At 31.4% G+C, this 18418-nt stretch overlaps 2 long non-coding RNA genes across 2 annotated transcripts; both read right to left on the reverse strand.

The window, feature by feature from the left end:
• Positions 1-7486: 7486 nt before the first annotated feature.
• LOC115979959 lies at positions 7487-8240 on the reverse strand. The gene is made up of 2 exons (XR_004089250.1): positions 7871-8240; positions 7487-7761 (listed from the first exon to the last, which is right to left on the reverse strand). It is a non-coding gene; the product is annotated as an uncharacterized LOC115979959 (long non-coding RNA).
• A 3858-nt stretch (positions 8241-12098) lies between these two features.
• Positions 12099-16495, reverse strand: LOC115979958. The gene is made up of 10 exons (XR_004089249.1): positions 16088-16495; positions 15868-16001; positions 15067-15158; positions 14889-14944; positions 14640-14727; positions 14453-14515; positions 13145-14346; positions 12698-12777; positions 12514-12581; positions 12099-12416 (listed from the first exon to the last, which is right to left on the reverse strand). It is a non-coding gene; the product is annotated as an uncharacterized LOC115979958 (long non-coding RNA).
• Positions 16496-18418: the final 1923 nt, after the last annotated feature.

Genomic DNA, 18418 nt, shown 5'->3' on the forward strand with positions numbered 1-18418 from the left:
AGTTGCTCAGGTTCACAAATGTTCATAAAAGGGACCCCACTACAAAGCTTAATAATGATTCTAGATGAGAAAAAGCTTCACCATTCTACTCCGCGTGAACGTGGCAGTGTCACTTTTTCCTTCTTGTCATTTTGTTCAAGTTCATTTTACTTTTCTGTCTGTGTCTTTTTTTTTTTTTTAAGATTGTTGAAATTGACTCTGATAGCATCTCCACCGTAAGTTGTGTCCTTCTATGTAAAAATCAATTAGTTACAGGAAAACACACTTTCTTAACATCATACCTCACAAGTTTATATTTAGAGCAATTGAAAGGGGTCAAATTATGGTTCCTAACAGTTTTAAAAATTATTTAACGACGCTAATTTATTTATTTTAATAAGAATAATATTGGATATATAATTATATTGAATATCTATATATTTTTTTACTTCTATTTACTTTTCTAACTTTTACTGTAATTACAAAACAAATTCAATAATTAATAGTGTCAAAATTCAAAGACTAGACATTGCAACAAAATAAAATATGATTTTATAATGATATTGTTAATTTTATACATAAAATGGAAAATTACAGAATTAATTATAGATGATTGTAGCAATTTAAATTATTGTTTAGTTACATTTTAATAGATCGATCACAAATGATTGGGTAGAAATATGTTAAGAAACAATTATTTTATATATATTCTTTTAATAGAAACAATGATTGAGTAGAAATATGTTAAATTATTGTTTAGTTATATTCATTCCTTGTTTTTTCGAAGCAATTCTTAAGTACGTGAGAGAAGGTATAAGTATGAAGTTGCTCCGAAAGAAGGTTGGGCTTTACCAAAGTTGAAATAGGCCCCCCACCCCCACTGATCAATAATGATTCCACTTGAGAAAAAAGTTTCACAGCTGCAATAATTTGACTCCGCGTGAAGACTATAAAGAACATGTCCACACTTGCAGCGACATATGCATGTGAAATGTTGACATAAAGTTTTTTTTTTTCCGTTGTCTTTTCTTGGTTTTGTTTTTTTACTTTTAAAAAAAAGGGAATGGAAGGGGGTCTGTGTTGCTAAAGAAAATTCATTGGTTGGGAAGAATGAAATTCGACTTGAATCCTATAATCTGATAAGTAATTTCCCGCAATCTCATAAATAATCCACACAAGTTCAAAATCAATCCAATCAGGATATGTTTGGAAAGGAATGAGGTGATGATATAGAGATTCAACCCTTTCTCATAATGAAACATTTACACCCATTTGATAGAAGAGTTTGAATAATATTGTTCGGATGTTTTTGATATACGTGTGGATAAAAAAGTGTGTTGAAATGTGTGTAAGGTTGTTTAAAATGTGAAAATATGTATTAGAACTTGCTCACCAAACAAGGTTAGAATTGCAGAAAATCATGCGGCAGATGATGTAACCATACGCTATCATACTTTCTAATCACTGAATCATCATTAGTTAATTGTGGATGCCTACCTAAGAAATGGCATCAAAATTTGCATTTGAAAGTGATGAGAATTTCAAGGCATGTTCCTCTATGATTGTTAGGTTCTAAAAGTCTTAGGATTTTATGTATTTAGAACTCTAATTTGTATTGTTGGCAAACTATGATCAAAACAATATTTTAGAAGTGTTTTAGTTTAGCTCAAAGTTGTGATTTAATGTAAAATTGGAATCGAGTTAAAGCAGGAAGCATTGTGCCTTTCGGCCTAGCTCAATCGATCGAAAGACAGGCTCGATCGATCGAAACTCAGGCAGAATGATTTTCTGCAGATTCGTCCAACTCAGCCCTAAGTGTTTTAAAACGTTTTTAGGGTTTCTTATTTGTCCTAAGTATAAAAGACAAACCCTAGCCACGTTTTAGTGTTGCTCATAATTGCGGTTTGTGTAAATCTCTTGTGAGATCTAGAGGAGTTTTCCTTTACACAAACTTAGGGTTTTCAAGGAGAAGATTTATCTACGCCTTGATGATCAACTCAGTTGCTGCCATTGAAGTTTAAAGAAAATACAAGTGGGTGTGCTTATATCTGGTGGTGAATCCAAGAAAGAAGGAGTCCGTGGATTCGGAGCTTGCACGTGGTCGTGTCAGTAAGTTCTACTGGTTGGTAGCAATAAGAAGTCGAGCGTGGGGGCTTGTAAGTCTTATTGTATGAACTTCGATTATTTCAAGATAGTGGATTCAAGTTTACCTTGAGGATAGTTAGGTCAAATCCTCCCCAAGTTTTTACCGGTTTGATTTCCTGGATGATCATATCATGTGTTATTTATTTTTCGCTGCTTTGCATGATTTGATCTTGTTATTGTTATAACCTAGACTTGTTTAATTGGACTAAGTAACAACTTGACTAATTATCTAGGTTAAATCAATTGTTTAAGGGGTCTAAAAACTGTCAATGATAATCAGTTTTGTTCCCATTTCTCTCAAACAGCTTATAGGCCATGCCTTGAATGTTGTTCCCAATTCTCCATTTCCTTCCATCAGGTGACTTATAGCCGCCACACAAAATTGTTCAAAATCCAATATTCTGTATTGAATAGAACTAATATGCAACATACACAAGTAGACAATCAGCAGCCACTCTTATCATTATAGTGTTATTTTAGGAAGTAAATTTTTATTAAGGCAATCAGGTTTAACAAACAGAGATACACATTTTGACAGTATTACCATGTTGGCATAATCTAGGTCCTGTGAATCATTCATTGCATTGTTAGAGTTCTTTATCACAGCCTGCTGCTATATCTACCACTATTACTAATGGCTCAAGAGTATTAAAATAAGAGAAGACAAGATTAGAAAAACATCTGACCATCTTAAAGGTTTGTACTAAAGAGGTGAAATCACTCATGCTAGGCCTTAATAGTGTGAATTGTTCCTGCAGAGACACTTAACTGAGCTACAATTAATATCTTTGCAAAAGCCTATCACGATGGCACAAAATCACATGTTTATTCCTCCCATTGTATCCAATGTTTCAGATCAAGGATATTGTATAAACAAATAATAACTCTATTCACGGATCTAATAAAGTTAAGTATTAGAATTTAATGACAAATTCTAGATGATTTCTACTCAATTTTACTTTCTTCTCTTACCTATTAAAAAAAACTTCGATTTCTTAAATTTATTCTATTTTGCTAGGAATTCTCAAGAGATTTTTTTTTCTTCATTATCTTTTTTTTTAAAAAAATTGAATGGGAATTAAGGGGTCTGTACTGCTCAGAAAATTAATTGGTTGGGCCTACCAATCAAATAATACTTACTTTTTATATGCTGGCAAGCTCATTCTAGGTTAATCTTGATAAATCATCATGAAACAAGAAACTCATCCACTCAAAAAGATATTAGAAGAGAGATTGAGAATGACAAGCAAAAGAGAAGAGAGTTTAAGAAGGGAAAATCAAACCATGAGAAAAGTGATGGGAATCTTTTTTAGAATATGCTAAAATCCTATGATCCTTATAAGGTTCCTATCATCTGATATATAATTTATTGTGACCTAATTAAAAAGATTGCATTGCTTTAAGTCAATGCAGTCAAAATATCTTGGAAAAGAATAGTGTGAATATCAGAGGTTTGAACCTTTTGTTTCCAGAATTTGAAATATAAGAATATATTTTAAGAATAAAGAAAGAAACATAACTATATACAACACGTTTAGGAATTAGGATGGCAAATGATGTAACTTTGTGCTAACATTTGTACAGGGTATGAGGAGCTAAAGTAAACCTAAGTAACTTGATGAAATAATATTCCAATCAACACTAAGAATTGCTATTTTGCTGTTCTATTTTCAAATAAATAGATAAATAAATAAACCTATTGCCTAGTTAAGGAGAGAACTTTCGGTGAAAAGTTTCAAGTCAAATACTCATCAGCTCAGCTAAATGAAAAAAAAAAAAAAAAAAAAAAAAAAAATTTGAGGGAATTCATTCCTTTTCCATTTTCATTTTTTTTTTCTCCGTTCTCTCTAAATGGATTATATTTCACTGACCATTAAAAAGAGTTGGAAGAATCGCTCCATACAAGAATAATATTTTTAATAAGAATAATATAGGATATATAATTATATTGAATATCTATATATATATATGTGGGGGCCGGTCAGTCACTAAAGTTGTTAAAGTCAAGTTAATTGGGCCTGTGGCCCATCTGAGGAGGCAAACCTGCCCGAGGAGGCCCATATCAGATTGAAGGGGTAACCAAACGAAGGTAAGAGGGAATATCACGAAAGGTGAGTTCAGTATTCGTCCGAGGGCAAAACCCTTCTCGGCAATACGAGTCCAAGGACGATCAGGGCGCCATCTGGTTACAAACATAACTCGGAGCTACGTCACCACTCAAGGTGGGATAAGGGGCCAAAGGTGAGAGAGAGAGAAGGCAAACAAATATCTATAGTAACAGTTGCCTCCGCATTAATTGCCTCTCAACCAACTCTCTGGCCGCATTAATGTGGAAGTGATGCCTGAACAGTGATGAAGCAGCCTTACAACTACTAGAAAGAGGTTCCAGAAGGTGTTAGATGGGACAGAAAGAGATCCCCTAAACCCAACCTACACGTGTGTGGTGAAGATGGAATAAAAAGGGCGGTATATAACATGAAAGGAGAGGGTGCAGAAAAGGGATCGGAACATAGAGAGAAACAGAGAGAAGACTGAGGAAGAAAACTTAGAGAGAAAAGAGTTGTGTTGGTTTCAAAGAAAAACCGATTGTTATAGCGGCTCTGATCCATCTATAAACGTGAGATTGAATCTTTTTACTTCTAGAAAGGTTAATCTAGTTCTTGAACACTCACGCTCTACAAATTATATTGTTTGAGCCCCTAACGTGCTAACCCAATATCATTTTGAGGTTGTTACGAATTGAGTCCTTACAATAAATATATATATATATATATATATATATTTACTTCTATTTACTTTTATAATTTTTATTGTAATTACAAAACAAATATTTTCAATAATTAATAGTGTCAAAAATCAAAGACTAGACATTGCAAAAAAATAAAATATGATTTTATAATGAATTTTTTAATTTTATACATAAAATGGAAAATTACGAAATGAATTAATTATAGATGATTGTAGCAATTTACATTTCAATAGATCACAAATGATTGAGTAGAAATATGTTAAGAAACAATTATTTTATATATATTCTTTTGCTTATATTTTGTCAATATATATATATATATATATTTGATAGGTATTTTGTCAATATTAAATAGATGCTAGTTTTATTTTTTATTTATATTAACTTAATTTTTTAATTTTAGTGTTTATTATTGTTATTTTTTTAGTTTGGGCCCCTAATAAATAACAATCCAGATTCCGTTCCTGCATTAACAAATAAAGAGAATGAGCAAAATTGCACATTACCCTTAAACTTCCATGTTGTTGCACTAAGACCTGCCAATTTGATACATTAGAGCATCCACACCAGCTCATGTAAATCCATCATCTATTTTACACGAAAAAAGTTACTTTTTCTATTTTACACATCTATCTTTACAAAACACCCACATCAGATCATCTATTATACAAGATATTTTATATAAATAATATTTTTATATTCTTTTTTTAATATTATTTCACCTACCCGTTCTTTTTCCATTACCTCATTTTCTTTCTTCTCTCTTTCTATTTCATTGTCTCTGCCGTTTCCTCTTTCTTTTCTTGCTCTCCTTTCTCTCATAGTCAAAACCCAGAAGCACCAGATCAACACCATTCTCTCACGATCAAAACCCTCTCTCACGGTCAAAACCCAGAAGCACCAGAGAACTCCATCAACACCATTCTCTCACGATCAAAACCCTCTCTCACGATCAAAACCCAGAAGCACCAGAGAACTCCATCAACACCATTCTCTCACGATCAAAACCCTCTCTCACGATCAAAACCCAGAAGCACCAGAGAACTCCATCAACACCATTCTCTCCGTCTCGGTCTAATCCACACCATCTCGGTCACATGCACCGATCCATAGCTCCGATCAGGCAAGCATCGATCTCCACAGCTCCGATCCATAAGCACGCAAGACCCATACCCACGAGCTCCGATCAAGCGAGACCCACGAGCTCCGATCATTCCAGTCAAGCACTGATTATTCCGATAAGCTCCGATCTCTCTATGTTTTTTTTTTTTAGCAAGTTTATCTCTGTGTAGATTTGTCTGTGTAGATGTGTTTGGGTTAATTTTCTGTTGATTTTGGGTTAATTTTCAGTTGATACTGGGTTGATTTTGGTTAATTTTCAGTAGATGTCTTTAGTTCATTTTTAGTTGATTTTGGCGCGCTGGTTGTTGTAATGGTTGGGGAAGAAAGGAGTTTGATAGGGAGAGAGAAAATAAAATAAAAAAATGGTTTACACGGTGAACAGTAACCGTGTATATATACACAGTTACTGTTCATTTACACGGTCAGGTGTAAAATATATACAACTTTACACCCACTGATGTGGGTGTTATTTTGCTCAAAATGTGTAAAACTTGCAACTTTTTCTAATTTAGAAGAGTATACATGAGCTAATGGGAATGCTCTTAAAAAGGCCATGTTTTTAGTGCCTTGAATATATCACTGCCAGTAAGATGTGTGAGATTCTTTTTCTTTCCCATTGGTGCTCTTTCTTCGAGCTAAGACCCAATTCTTCTCGTTAATCTGCTGATAAAACTTTGGTCCAAGTTTTGGATACAGTGTTTACTTCTCAAATAGGTCTATGATAGTGTGTTTCTGATTTATTACTTTTATGGGTTATTTTGGTACTCCCATTCTCGAAATTTCAAAAATTTGGTATGTACAATTACAACTTAATAATCAATCATGTTTGTGAGGCTCAAACAATGGAATAGAACATGTCCTTGAAAATATTTGTTGGTTTCAAAAATGCATTTGTTGATATTTAAGTTTGTCTACTATATTCCTTATCATCCTAAAGAGAATAGTGGGCAGATTAAGTGATAACCATTCAAATTTGAAACCTTGACAATATATTAAGTGACGTAGCTTCATTCCTTGTTCTTTTCTTAAGTACGTGACAGAAGGTATAAGTTTGAAGTTGCTCCGAAAGGAGGTTGGGCTTTACCAAAGTTGAAAAAGGACCCCCCACTGATCAATAATGATTCCACTTGAGAAAAAGCTTCCCAGCTGCAATAATTAGATTCCGCGTGAAGACTATAAAGAACATGTCCACACTTTCAGCGACATATGCATGTGAAATGTTGACATAAAGTTTTATTTTTTCCATTGTCTTTTCTTGGTTTTGTATTTTATTTTTTTATTTTTTTAATCTGGAATGGAAGGGGGTCTGTGTTGCTAAGAAAATTCATTGGTTGGGAAGAATGAAATTCGACTTGAATCCTATAATCTGATATGTAATTTCCTGCAATCTCATAAATAATCCACACAAGTTCAAAATCAATCCAATCAGGATATGTTTGGAAAGGAATGAGGTGATGATATAGAGATTCAACCTTTTCTCATAATGAAACATTTAGAATTGCAGAAAATCATGGTGCAGATGATGTAACCATATGCTACCATACTTTATAGGATGTAAATCTAATAACAAATAATCACTGAACCATCATTACTTAATTGTGGATGCCCACCTAAGAAATGGCATCAAAATTTGCATTTGGAAGTGATGAGAATATAAATCAAGGCAAGATCTTATAATAATCAGTTTTGTTCCCATTTCTCTCAAACAGCTTACAGGACATGCTTTGATTGTTGTTCCCAATTCTCCATCTCCTTCTATCGGATGACTTATGGCAGTCACACAAAATTGTTCAAAATCAGCAGCTACTCTTGTCATTATAGTATTATTTGGCAATCAGTTTTAACAAACAGAGATAAGAATTTTGACCGTATTACCATGTTGGCATGATCTAGGTCCTGCAAATCCTTTATTGCATTGTTAGAGTTCTTTATCACAGCCTGCTAGATCCACCACTATTAATAATGGCTCAAGAGTATTAAAATAAGAGAAGTCATGATTAGAAAAACATCAGACCATCTTAAAGGTTTGTAATAGAGAGGTGAAATCACTCATGCTAGGCCTTAATAGTGTGAATTGTTCCTGTAGATACACTAACTGAGCTACAATTAATGTCTTTGCAAAAGCCTATCACAATGGCACAAAATCACATGTTTACTCCTTCCATTATATGATTTTATATCCAATGCAATGTTACAGCTCAAGGATATTGTATAAACAAATAATAACTCTATTCACGGCTCTAATAAAGTTAACTATTAAAATTTAATGACAAATTCTAGATGATTTCTACTCAATTTTACTTTCTTCTCTTACCTATTAGAAAAAAAAAAACTTAGATCTCTTAAATTTATTCTATTTTGCTAGGACTTCTCAAGAGATTTTTTTTCTTCATTATCTTTTTTAAACAAATTGAATGGAATTAAGGGGTCTGTACTACTCAGAAAATTAATTGGTTGGGATGAAATAAATTGGTTGGGCCTACCAATCAAATATTACTTACTTTCTATATGTTGGCAAGCTCATTCTAAGTTAATCTTGATAAATCATCATGAAAGAAGAAACTCATCCACTCAAAATATATTAGAAGAGAGTTTTTTTTTTTTTTTTTTTTTTTTGCTGAATATATTAGAAGAGAGTTTAAGAAGGGAAATTCAAACCATGAGAAAAGTGATGGGAATCTTTTTTAGAATATGCTAAAATCCTATGATCCTTACAAGTTTCCTATCATCTGATATATAATTTCTTGTGACCTAATAAAAAAATTGCATTGCTTTAAGTCAATGCAGTCAAAATATGCTGGAAACAAATAGTTTGAATATCGGAGATTTGAACCTTTTGTTTCCAGAATTTGAAATATAAAAGAATATAAGAATAAAGGAAGAAACATAACAATATACAACACTATTAGGAATAAGGATTGCAAAAGATCACTTTGCAAATGATGTAACGTTGTGCTAACATTTGTTCAGGGTAAGAGGAGCTAACTTAAACCTAGGTAACTCGATGAAATATTATTCCAATCAACACTAAGAAAGTAAGAATTGCTATTTTGCCATTCTATTTTCAAATAAATAAAAAACCTATTGCCTAGTTAAGGAGAGAACTTTCGATGAAAAGTTTCAAGTCAAATACTCATTAGCTCAGCTAAATGGGAAAAAGGGAAATAGAAAAGAGTGAGGAAATACATTCATTTTTCACTTTCATTTTCTTTTTTCTCTGCTCTCTCTAAATGGATAGTGAAAACAAACTTAAAACTTGGAATGTTATCATATGGATTATATCTCACCGACCATTAAAAAGAGCTGGAAGAATTGCTCCATACAACGTGTTCAAAACCAAACCAAAAGATAACCAATCCAACCCCCAAGTGCTGAGCTCCACATTCACATGCTTAAAACAATCAATACTGTCAGATCAGTGAGGATTAGCGTTTAAAAGCTTGTTACACTGATGGATCAAATAGAATGAAGATACAGATATCTGAGCCATGAAAATAGTATATGATACAAATAAGATTTATGTATCAACTTCCACATCACTCAGTTTATTTTTGCTAACAAAGGTTGATCATAAAACACCCAAAAGTGAAAAAGGCTGGAATAGAAGTAATTCTGGAATGCTGCCTGCCTACCATTGGCATTGATCAACTAGAATAGAAGTTGCTGTTACGAATCAGATTTAGATAAAACTACTATGAGTGACTTTGCTTTGTTCCTTATTGTTGCTTCAAAGAATCACCTATGGCAAAAAAATTTATTTCAATTCCCAAGAATCATTTTAAGGATTCAATTTTGCTTAGAATTGAATTATTTACCTCCAATAGCAAAGTTTGCTAATGGCCAAGGACTAAGAAATTTTCTTTTAAAATCTTTCTGTTCTTCCCATATGCTGGATACATTGAGTGGCTAACAGAGCCTCATTAATTGTTTAGATGATATGGACAAATTCTGTAATCAAATATTTTTATCACATGCTAAGAAGCCTAGGTTTGCCAAGATGAAATTGATAAATAGAGCAACTTAGGGCAACAATCAGTTGAGCTACAATATTTTTGGTTATTTTAGTTATAGTTTAGGTTAATAGAACTGTCTAATCATCTCCTTTATGATATTAAGTTGAGCAACATCAATTAAAAGAAAGATACAAATGTATTTATTATACTTTAAAAATAGGCAAAAATGGCCCATTAGCATTAATTTTTGAAATATTTAGCAACAGAGCACTGTTTCGGAAATAATTAGGGAAATACCACTTTTTCCGAAAACGCCGCTATAGGGCCCGAAAACGTCACTATAAGGCTTAAAAAACGCCACTATAGGGCCCCTCGAAAATTTTTGCTGGAAAACGCCGCTATAGGGCCCAAAAACGTCACTATAGGGCTTAAAAACGCCACTATAGGACCCCTCGAAACTGTTATGGGACTTACAAAAAAATTTTTGCAGGAAAACGCCGCTATAGGGCCCAAAAACGTCACTATAGGGATTAAAAACGCCACTATAGGGCCCCTTGAACCTGTTATGGGGACTTATAAAAAAAATTTTCAGGAAAACGCCGCTATAGGCCCGAAAAAGTGGTACATTGCTATATAGTTCGGAAACAGTGTTTCTGAGCAAATTATTTCCAAAATTGATGGTAATGGGCCATTTTTGCCTTAAAAATAAGAGATGCTTATCCCTATATTGAAGGTACCGTAAAATCCATTGAAAAATTTGTTAATCCTCTCTTATTTGGGCCTCCTCAAATTTTAGAATTCATTCATTAAAGCCCAAAAAAAAAATTAACAGAAGAACAAAACAACTTTGGTTCATTCCTAAGCCCATAATTCCTCTAAATACAAATAACCAAACTAGACTTAACAAATCCTCAAATGAGTAATATCCATTTTTTCATTAAAATAAAAAAAATTAAAAATAAAAAGAGCACAAATCTCTGCCGTTTACTACACAAAAAACTCAAATGTGAAAAAAAAAAAAAAATTCCCTTACATCGCTGAAGTATCCAAACCCTCGAGTACTTTACAGTTTGCAGTGACACAAATCTCTGCCTTTTACCCCGCTGAAATATCCAAATTGTTGCCCAAGCCGTAGCCAGACATTTACTAATATCTCTCTCGCTCTCTCTATTTATAGTGTTTTTTTTTTTTTTTGAGAAACTGTTTATAGTGTTTGAGATTACAAGTTTGTTTTGTGAATAAGCCTATGGGCCATGGGCTATGGCTACTTGTGGGTCTGGGTATATGTGAAACAAAAATAAAGGACTAAACTGTGTAATGTTTTGATAAGTGTGTATAGTGTTGCACAGCTTGCATTTTATGTGTAGGATGTATCACTGTTGTTTGTTTTGCTTTAGTAAATATTGTGTAAAATGATATTTGCTTAACAAGTTTCATCTTTAAATTTAATCTTTATTATTTTATTTTATATTTATTAATTAGTTTTGAAAACAGTGATTCCTTATTTGTTTTATTTATTTGCTATTTATATTAAGTTCTTCAACCTTTACAATTTTTGTCATGTTGAAGTTGAAACCCTACTTTTTTATCGCTGACACCCACTGTTAACTATGTTAGAATTTTGAACAAAAATTATGGTAGAAAAGTAATGTCCCTACGCTTTCTCATTTATATTTGACAAAAATTAAGTAATCTTTAAATATTATTTATTATATTTTATAGTACTAGCATGTAGGTATTGGGATAAGAAAAATTCACTTTCAAAGTGTGTTAGTAATTTATACGGAAACTATTCACAATTGGTAAATATTTTAAGACACAAAATGTTCAAGATTTAGAGACTACTCCTCAAATTTTTTTTTTTTCAAATTTTGAAAAAAGATATAAACATAAAGAAATAAATATTACTTCCTTAGAATTATGAAAGTTAATTTGTGAAATAAAGGTTTTTTTTTTTTTTGGCTGGGGAGTTTTTTACTTAAGAATTTTTTTTTATATCTAGTTCAGTCTCTTAGAAAAAATTATCGGCTCCGCCACTAATTGTAATTCATTTTCTTTCTACATTAAAAAATTTTAATGACAAGACTACCAGATACAAACTGGGGTTCAAGTTTCTAGAGAATATGTGTGCACTTTGAAAGTTTCGGTAGCTAGGAAAGGTACTTACCATAGTTTCAAGGAAATAAATAACTGCACATAATATGTATCAATTTATATATCAAAATCAAATCTTCAAACAGATTCTCCAAAAAAAAAAAAAAAAAAAAAAAACTGATAAACATCTTAGAAAAATTAACCACTAAGCTTTTAGAAATTTCTAAAAAGCTTTTTCTTTTTTCATTCTCAAAAAAAAAAAAAAAAAAAACCTTTTTAGATATCCTCAAAAAGGTACTGGTAGATGATGAAACTTGTTCCATTCGTAGCATATTCTTGCATGCAAATTGAATATTTCTTGTAATAAACAAAATCTGCCAATGGAGAAAGAACAAAAAGGATTCTTAATCTGACAATATAAGGATTGAAAGAATTAAGTCAATTTTTTCCTTGTAGATGCATAAGTAGTACCAGATTTTTTTTTTTTCCTGAAGAAACATCGCTCTTGTCTGATTTAGAATTCTGACCTTGTCTCATTTCTGCATACAAAATCAAATCATTGAGAAACTTAACCAAATTTAAACAAAAGAAAACAAGAGAAAGTTGGGTATTTTCTCAACAGAAAAGGGTTGAATCTTAAAGAAGTTGTATGAACCTTTCAAAATCCTGGACTGTTTGATCCTTCAAAAATCAATTCAAATCTCAAGGATTAGAGCAGCCCCAACCTGTTTCTACCTGGCATCATGTTAAAGAGTAAGGAACTGAACAAACTACAAAGTTTCCAATGCCATGTTATAAGGAGGTTTTTAGAAAAAAAAAAAAAAAAAAAAAAAAAACTCATTAATTTTGGTATCTACAATTCCAGTTATTTAAAAGTATACATTTCAATTCATCCATTTTATATAATTATATGCATGCCATGTAATCCATCTAAAATCAAGTGCTTTTCTAAACTCAATTTTTCAAGCTGTTCTTTTAATCCAGGGAAGCTACGGAGCAATCATTCAAGAAAGTTGATACAAACCAAGCAAAACATGGTAGATACTCATACAAAAAATATATGTAAATAAATAAAAATAATAATAATTTATCAATGAATTACCTGATTACTTTTTAAATGATCTCACAACATAGGGTTACTCCAATATCAGCAAGTGAGACTTTCCGAACTGTTTAAGTACCTAAATCAATAAACATACCAAGTATATCACTTTACCAAGTTGATTTTGAGATACATTATGTGCAATGATGATTAGAAATTTAAGGAGGGCAGTTGACAGAGATGACAGGAGGCTTTTTTCCATTTAGGGAATATAATAGAATTGAGAAGTTGAAGTTCTGCATAAATTAGTATAGGCAGATGGAGTTTGTCAATGTATGGGATTGTTGAAGTGTGACAGTGCAGGATAGATTTAAAGAAGACAAACCCTTCTTTTGATGGGTCTATGTTGAATTTGTATTTCGAGTGTGTGACTGACCAGATACTATGAATTCAAATGCAGATACCAATAATTTGAAAATAATTTATGTTTAAATGCTTACCTATTGTTGAAGATTTATCTTTAGAGTTCAGACATTAAAAAGCAAATGAAAAAAAAAAAAAAAATGCTTAAGGGAATGGAAATATTTACACTATATGGTTAACACTTCAACAATACAGGAGAGAGTTGTGTACTTTAACAATTAATTTCTGATTAAAATACCATTTCTATGGCAGATTTCGGACTATGCTTAACTAGCTGGAGACTCATGATACACAAAGGGACTTTTTTTTAAAGACACAAATTTGCCCCCAAAAAAAAAAAAAAATCAGTGCAACAAGCCAACTTTACCATCTTGCGATTAGTGGGTATGACACAGTTATCACAATTCGCGTATTATACTAACATAGTGACATCACAAAAGATCCTTTGTTTTTGTTCATATTACTTGAAGACAGGAAAACTAAAAGTACTTCCAACTATCTCAATTGGAGACTAACCCAAAATCCTAGCAAAAGAATTTCCAAAAACTATTATATCAACCAAGTCATCATGATATGCCATGAGGAATGTAGAACCATAGAACCATTATTAGTTAATAGTGAATGCGTGCCTAAACAATTGAATCAAAATTTGCCATTTGAAACTGATGAGAATACAAAGGCAAGTTCCTTCAAAAATAATTAGCTTGTAGACATCCATCTCAAACAGCTCATAAGCATGCCTTGCATGTTGTTCCCAGCTCTCCATTCCTTCTAGCTGATGCAAACTTATGGCAGCCACACAAAATTCTTCAAAATCCAATTTTCTGTATTGAATAGAACTAATTCACATACACAAGTTGATAATCAACTTCCACTCTTATCATTATTTTTTTGGGAAAAATTTTCAGTGACAACAAACAGAAATGTGATTTTTGACAGCATTACCATGGTTTGCATAATCTAGGGCCTATGAATCCTTCATCAAATAAGGGGAATTCCTTATCACACCTTGAGAAGACAGGAAATTTCAAAAAGCTTTATGAATATTGTTATTTTCTTAGGCATCAAATAGGCAACCTGTTTCACAGTTTTCACTAGCAAAACAAATATGAGGAAAAATTGAAGCGATTACCTATGTAATATTCTGATTTTAATTAAAAACCTGATGCTCCATTAGGTAGTGGTAGAACACCCCAAGTAGCAGTTGCCAAAAACTGAAGCTATCTTCAAAAAAATTTGTATTTTTATTAACTAAATCTGCCAATGGAAAGAAAACAAGATAGGGATCCCTAATCCTGACTTTTACGAAAGCTATTACATGATAAGGATTGAGATAATTAAGAATCGACTTTTTGCTTGTAGATGCATAAGTAGTACCAACCTTTTTTGAGGAAAAACCAACTCTAGCTGGTTTAGAATTCCAACCTTCTCTCACACCTGCATACAGAATCAAATAATTGAGGACCTTAACTAAAATTAAACAAAAGAAAACAGGAGAAAGTAGGGTATTTGATTAACACAAAAGGACTGAATCTTGAAGGAGATGTATGATTATGAACCTTTAGAAATAGTGAATTGTCTGATCCTTCAAAACTAAATTCCAATCTCAAGGATAATTGAGCATTGTTGGAGTAGTTTCCACCTTTTCCACCTAGCATCAAGCTGAAAAGTAAGGAGAAGAAAATACAAGAAAGTTTTTAACACTATGTTTTATGCTGGCTTACAAAAAAAAAAAAAAAAAAAAAAAAAAAAAAAAAAAAAAAAAAAAAAAAAAAAAAAAAAAAAAACAGACAAACAAACAAACTTCTGTTTATTTGTTTGAATCACTTGCGTTTTGACCTCCAATTTCAAAAATAAATCATTCAAGATTTAGAATTTCACTTCATTCATTTTTTTTTTTTTTTTTTTTTTTGGGGGTAACAAAATGCATAAAGTAGAATCTATTTGAAATCTAGTGCATTTCTACGCTCCAAATTTTAAGCTATGCTTTTAATCCAATCTCACTACACAAGTAACACAACAATAATTCAAGAAAGAATAGAGATCTCTGTGTTAAAATATCTTAAAATTTGAGCAAAACATGGCATGGTAAACTTATACATAAAAATAAATTGCAGCAACTAAATACTGGTACTGGATTAGTTATCTAAGTTGATCTTCAAAAACATCTCACTCCAATATCAGAACTTTTCAATCTGTTTATGCACCTAAATCAATAAGCCAAGTATATCACCTTAAAGACTTATTTATGACATACAATCGATATTATCTGGATGAAGAAGCAAAAGATAGGTTTATGTACAACACTTTCAGGAAAAATTTTATGAGAGAAGAAAATAAAGGAAAAAGAAGGCACCAACCCAGTTGTTGACCATTTGCACAATTTCAGAGCCCAAGAGTTTTTAAACAAGCAAAAGTACAACATTGGGACTTTTTCGATGATTCAATTGCTTTTGCATATGAGAGCAGTGGTACTAGTAGCATGGGCCCTTTCCTGCTGGGTTTATTTCCTTATATATAAATGCAAATGCCTTTTAGTAGAAAGACCCAAAGAAAAGAAAGAATTGGGACTACTCATACCTGAAAATTTGAAGAATTGGGTTCATCCACTTGAGCAATTTTAGGCAATCCTCCCATGATTCCTCTGCTCCCTTTCAGTTGTTTGTATAGTGCAAAACCACTTTCTATACAAAGCTCTTCTGATGCCTCAACTTTTGATATCCATCTTATAGAAAGATTAAACTTCTTCCAAAGTTCCTCCATTTCCGCATCCATATCAACACAGTGAAGGATTAAATTTAGAAAGAAAAAAAAAAAAAAAAAAAAAAGAAGAATGTAGAAGAAAAGATAAGGAGAGAAAGTCCCCTACTACAATCAAAAGTGAATTGATTGGAGAGGTTTAGATCTCACGTATAGAAAACGTTAAGTTAGGAGCTTCTACTTTGCTTATTCACACGATTAAAAGCGGTCTGGTTTCGTAAAATCCAATAAAAAAATTTATCTATATATTAAAAGAGTTACGATAATTTTTAATATAGCGAAAACTTGAGGGCTTTAGGAGTTAAAAAGATTCCTTCAAAATTTCAAAGAAAATTGAGTTACGACAATTTTGGCACTTATATATATATATATATATATATATATATATAAAAGTAATAACTTATTAAAAGAATGCAATAAATATGTTTGCTTTTAGAATGCGTTGGGCTTAGACGCCATAATTGCGCCAAATAGCTGCACTAAATTGAAGAAATATTTTTAGATATTTAGATTTTAAAAAGAAAACATTTACATTAAAAAGTCTAATGCATCTTAAATTGCAGCAATGTAGATGTAGTGTAATCTAATTATTCTTATTTTTTAATTAGTCCACTAAAAAAAATGGTTTAATGTATCTTAAATTGCAGCAACCATATACTACACTTAAAAAAAAAAAAAAAAAGGTCTAATGCATCTTAAATTGTAGTAATCGTATACTATACTAAAAAAAATGTCTAATGCATCTTAAATTGCAACAATATTAATACCCATCATTTTTGTTGTGAATTTGTCTTTAATTTTTTTTGCAAAATTTGTCATTATTTTAGATTGTTCTTAATTATTGAATTGAGGTTTCCACTTAAATATGATTTCAATTATTGTTTTTGATAGTTTTTAATTATTAAATTCAAGGTTTTTCTATTTAAATATACATTGGTGATTAATTGAGCCTTAAAGCCCAATAAATACACACACACACACATTTTATAATACCTTAATTTCACACAATTTGTATTCATTAATTATCTTAAAAGTCAAATACTCATTTATTTTCATTATCTACTCTATTATCTAATTTTAAGTAAATTATTAAATAAAAACTATTTACATATGAATTTTGATTAAGCTGTGCATCGCACAGGTATAATGCTAGCATAAAACAATGACCAAACACGGGTATAATGTATTCTATATCCAAAATATGTATTCAAAACAACTTACCAAACACTACCAAATATAAAAATAAGTGTTTTTTTTTTTTTTTTAATTCAGATTTAGGATTTGAATATAAAATAAAAGTGTGTTTGGATACCACTTATTTTGTTGAAACTGATAAATTATTACTGAAAGTACTGTAGATAAAGGTAAAAGTTAGTTGAAATAGTACAGTGGGGCTCATGAATAGTGTTAAAAAGTGCAGTGAAGCTTATGAATAGTAGCAAAAATAAGCTGAATAATGAAATAATTTTAATTTTCCATTCTTATCCAAACGCACACTAAAGAATATAAAAACTGAATGCAACTGTAGGAGGCAAAATTTTAAGCCAATTATAAAATGCCACATCAGAATTTAATGGCAAATTCTGAATTAATGTCATTAAATTTATTAAATCAAATGATGACATGTGTCATCCAAATTGGCATCACATTGGCATATCAAAATTTGCCATGTGTCATTTGGCCCACAAGATAAAGATAAATTTCCTATCCAAAATTTATGGGTAATTATCTTTATTAAAATAAATAATAGATAAAATAAAGATAAATTTTCTATTCAAAATTGGTAGATAATTATCTTTATTAAATAAATTAAATAGAGATAATTATTTATCTTTGTTGATTATTATCTTTATTCAAAATATGATATTTATCAAAATAGATAAATAAAGATAATTATCTCTAAGAAGAATTTGGGCCAATCAAAAGTTTACTACATACTTTCAAGTATATCAATTCGAAGTGGAGCTTATCCTCTAAAGTCACTATAAATAGAGGACATCCCTTCTCATTTGAAGGAGGAAGTTTTCAAGAGGCGTAAGCTCTGGAGAAATTATGTTTCAAGAAACTTTGAAGAACTTGAAGTATCTTTGAAGAACTTGAAGAACAACAAATCTCTATCAAGCTCAAGGCTAGAGATTCGTTGAGAAGACC

Source organism: Quercus lobata, chromosome 3 (genome assembly GCF_001633185.2).
Source record: "Quercus lobata isolate SW786 chromosome 3, ValleyOak3.0 Primary Assembly, whole genome shotgun sequence".
Lineage (NCBI taxonomy): Eukaryota > Viridiplantae > Streptophyta > Magnoliopsida > Fagales > Fagaceae > Quercus > Quercus lobata.